This window comes from Hippopotamus amphibius, chromosome 9 (assembly GCF_030028045.1).
Source record: "Hippopotamus amphibius kiboko isolate mHipAmp2 chromosome 9, mHipAmp2.hap2, whole genome shotgun sequence".
In the NCBI taxonomy this organism is placed as follows: domain Eukaryota; kingdom Metazoa; phylum Chordata; class Mammalia; order Artiodactyla; family Hippopotamidae; genus Hippopotamus; species Hippopotamus amphibius.
This window is the reverse complement of record NC_080194.1, coordinates 91,572,049-91,576,813: the sequence shown is the minus strand read 5'-3', so window position 1 is coordinate 91,576,813 and position 4,765 is coordinate 91,572,049.

Below are 4,765 nucleotides of genomic sequence, written 5' to 3'. Positions count from 1 at the left end.
ACATATTCAAAAGCTAGGTAGAGGCATTCAGGATAGAAAAATAACCAGATCATACTTCTAAAGATGAACACTACAATATCTGAGATAAAAAAAAAAATACACTAGCTGTGATCAACAGCAGATCAGATATTACAGGAGAAAAAAAGTGCACTTGAAGACACAGCAATAGAAACTATGCGAAATGAAAGACAGAGGGAAAAAAAGAATAAAACACATGAAAACAGCACCAGTGAGGTGTGGGACAACTTTGAACAACTTAACATAGGTGTAATTAGAGTCTTTGAAGGAGAAAAGGAGAAAAGAAAAAATATTTGAAAAGATATGGCCAAAAATGTTCCCAGCTTGAAGAGCCCTTCAAATTATTATTCAAAAAATGCATTTTCTTCTCTACAAGGAATTCTGGTACCCACGGTTGGTATCATAACCAATTTTCTTTTTCATTACATCAAAGAAGCCCTAGAATATCCTTACAAAAGGAAGGATTACCTTTCCTTTTAACCAACTCTCCATAAGAACATTCTTTTCAACTAGAGTGTTTGTGTAAGGTGGAAAGTATATAGGACAAGGGTATGGTTGCCAGTAACAGTTTGGGGGTTCATGTTTTCTGTATTGCTTCTAAATGGCAAAGCCAAATATTTAGAATTAAATTCAGCAAATGCATAAGCTGGGGTGTATTTTCTTAGTAGAAATTGAGAAGCTTGACCCTTTTTCTCTCTTGTGCAAACAATGCCTGTGCTGAGGTATGACAATTCTTCAGGCACAGCTAGAGTTTTCCTCAGAAATAATTTTAGAATATCTCTACTATAGAAATAATTAAAGATGAAGAGAGAATTCTTTCCTGGGATTTTACACAGAGAAATCATATTTCCACCAAGCCTGATACATTCCATTAAAAGGCAGGTTTTCTATGTCTCAGTAACAATGGATTGATAGTAAACAGATAAACTTGGTAACAGCATTTCTACTCCACAAAATCCAAGTTTAAGGAAGGGTCAATAAAAAAAACACTGGTTCCAAAGATGCTGCTATAGATGAAAATTCTCTCAGATTTTTCAAATAGGCTGTCAGATAAGTGAAAAAATCCAGCATCACTTTTTTTTCACTTAAGTTAGTTTTTGCTTGTTTAGGCTGCAACATTACCATCACCACGGTACAGTTTAAGAAAACTGTAAATGGAGCTCATAGAAGTTAAATAATAATCCACATCTGAAATAAATAAATAAATAAATAAATAAATAAATAAATAAATAAATAATCCACATCCGCTCTGCATCCCAGAGCCACAACAAGAACCCAGCTCTTTCTGGCCCCAAAACCCATGCCCTTTGCACTATCCTTTATTGTTTAAAATGTCTTGTTCTGTAAAGTTATTAGATAGAAATTGAATAAGTTCTAGATGACATCTCCAAAACTATATCACTGTTGGAATAGTTTATATGAAGTTTCTTCATGTCATTAGTTAAATAACAGACTTAGCTGATTACTAAAGCTAACCCTAACACAATTTACCCATTACCATCAGCTTACAAAAGGACTCATACCTCCTTTAGCTACAGCAGGGAGGTATACATCCACATTATCCAAAAGCAGTTTCAAATCACAAAGATGTTTGTTTAAAACGAGGTTATTCAAAATGGGGGTCCCATTTTGTTCCCCTCATAGTTATTAATTGATGGGGGGCAGGGGCATTTCTCTCCACCTCCACTCTTACCATTAAGATGCAGACCTTAATATAGGTCAGTAGCCATACAGTCGAAGGCTAAAGAGGAGTCAATATAACTGTGATCTTTTATTAGTCTGGTCCCACAAAGGACCGTGGGGCTCTAGGAGAAGAGACACATTCAAGACAAACATTTCCTGCTTTACTACCTCCCTTGAGTCCTGCTGATTGACCCAAGTTCACTAGCCAACCAGCGAGTCATAGTTGCGACACTTCTATTCCACTTCCTCCTTCTATACGTCTGGAGCAGTAGGAAACCAGTGTAGCCATCATGCCCTCCTCGTTTATACCCAGACACTCTCATCATGACAGTTTCCTGCCCTTGCATGCCAGAGTGTGTTAGGTTTTAGGATTTGGATTGGGGCTAAGAAGGAGAAAAAAATGCCCCAAGGGTCTTCAGCCTTGGTCATTGTTCTAGCCAAGTTTGCAGACATACCTGTGGGGACTTGAGGCACAAGACTTCTGATATAATGTTACTTTGTTTTTCTTTAACTTTTGTCTCCTGTTTCCATACATCTATCTATCTATATTAGATAGATAGATGATAAATAGATAGATAGATAGATAATATTCCCTAGAGATTTTCTGTAGGAGTTCAGCATTCCTGGATATGACCAAAATATCATCTTAATTCCATCAAAACCTCTTTTAAACAAACCTGTACATACTGATTTTACAAAGAACCCTAAGTTTGTCTTTATATAAAATACTGACTGAGGACACTCAGGTTTGTAGTTTGTAAAGAAGAAAATTGGCATAAATTTACTTAGAATGATGGAGAAAGAAGATAAGATGGAAAAGGAAAAGAAGACTCTGAGAACAAAGTAGGGTGAAGAGGTAAGCTAAGAGGTGGGGAAGGAGAAGGAAGAAGAGGGAATTGAGAGGAGGAGAAGAAGAAGAAATTCGTGGGTGTGTAGTTTGGGGTAAAAAATAGTAATTTCCCTTTTTGAAAATAGAATCAAAATGCAGAAGAATATAGTCAGTCAGTATGTCAAATAGAATATAAGTGGCATAGCAAATACACGGCATAGCGACCACATAAGCAAAGTGTAGCATAAGTATATAAATAAAACCATATGCAAAAGAGAGGCAAGAACCCCTGCCTAGAACAAAACATTACTCAAAAAATAGAAGGAAATTCTTCAAAACTGCTTCATTCTCTAGAGCCACTTGCTTAAAACAACATTAAAATAAAGGAAGTTTACAGGAAAAGAAAGATTAAGGAAACAAATAGAAGAACATGTAATATTTTATGGAGATAATATATTCAACAGAAATAGAAAGTAATAGAATAAATATCATTAAAAACTAAATTACTGGACTTCCTTGGTGGTGCAGTGGTTAAGAATCCACCTACCAATGCAGGGGACAAGGGTTGGACCCTTCGTCTGGGTGATCCCATATGCCGTGGAGCAGCTAAGCCCATGCATCACAACTACTGAAGTGCACAAGCCTAGAGCCCACGGTCCTCAACAGGAAAAGCCACCACAATGAGAAGCCTGCGCACCACAACGAAGGGTAGACCCCGCTCTCGCAACTAGAGAAAGCCCACTCGCAGCAATGAAGGCCCAACACAACTATAAACAAACAAACAAATTACAAACTAAATTACTGACAGAGAAAAAGCTTGAGAAAAGCACAGGGGATAGGAAGAAAAATACAAAGAGATTGAAGCAATTAGAGAAAAAGCTAATACCAGGATAGTATTGCTGAAAGACCAGGATAATCCAACTGAGGAAAATTGATAATCCTGAAGTATAGAACCCAATAAATTAAATAGAAAATATTTTCAAAAACATAATACAAGAGGATTTCCCTGAATTGGGTGTGAGGTGGGTGGGGAATGGCATCTGCAGATTAAGTGTATACCAGGTTCTAGGAAAAATTGATTTAAAATATTCAAGATCAATGTGCATTCTAATTAAAGTGTTGTTCCAGTTATTAAGCTGCTGTTTCTCAACTTCAAGCCCACTCTCTATATCCAGATTTGTGATGCTGCAGTTAGGACTCTGCAGGCCCCATTTCTTCTTTGCCAGCTGGGGGAGATTCTGCCAATAGAGGATGACAGCAGGAGACTGAAAGACTGGAAGATAAAGAAGGGACTTGCTCTGTTCTGTCTACTTCCCATTGTCTTCCTGTGGATTTCCTTCTACTGTCAGCATCACCCATTGCTTCTTTTCACTGCAGCAGTTTCTTCTACAGTTGAGTCTGAAGTTCTCCTCCAAGCTTTATGTTTTAATACTTCCAGATTCTTCTTTACTTTGCTCTCCCAGTCCTAGGGGTAGTAGGTCTTCTTGCAATTGCTACCTCCATGATACCTTAGTATTCTCTATCTGCCTTTTCACTTAACTAGTTAGCAATTCTCTATAATAAATTCTCTCTGTTAAAATACCTGGTAAGTTTTCTGTTTCCTTACTGGACCCTGACATTCCAGGCAGAAATATAAAAACCTTTTAGGGGAAGGACAGGGTGATGCAACATAATTTAGGCTGATCTCAGATTTCTTCACAGAAACTTAATGCCAGGAGACAATGGATCATTGTCTACAAAGTTCTAAGGGGAAAAAAAGTGAAACCCGAAATATATTTTATCTGACCAAGACATTGTTCAAATATAAAGACAATAGGCAGACATTCTCAAATATTAAATGACTTAAGGAATAGAATACCTACATGCATTTTTTGGTCCCCACTGCAGTTGGTGGGGGGAGTGGCACCATGATGGCACTGAGCAGGATGAAGTTGGTGTCTGTGGAGGAGAGCTGCTCAATGCAAGGTGTCTGATTCCAAATGTGGGGAGAATGGTATCCATGAGGAGGGCCTGCCTGGTGTGAGGAGTCAGGGTTAAGTGGAGAGAGCAGGGAACCCACATGGGAGGTGAAGGTAGTCAAACATGGGATGTCAGATCCCAAGCAGGGTGATAAGGGTATCAGTGCTAGAGAGGGAAGCAGCAGAGATAGGAACTGATTGCGACAGAGGATTAATCCAAAAAGTAAATATATTAAGAAAAATGGAACCCAGATTTCTCACTGTTGGGAAAAGGAGT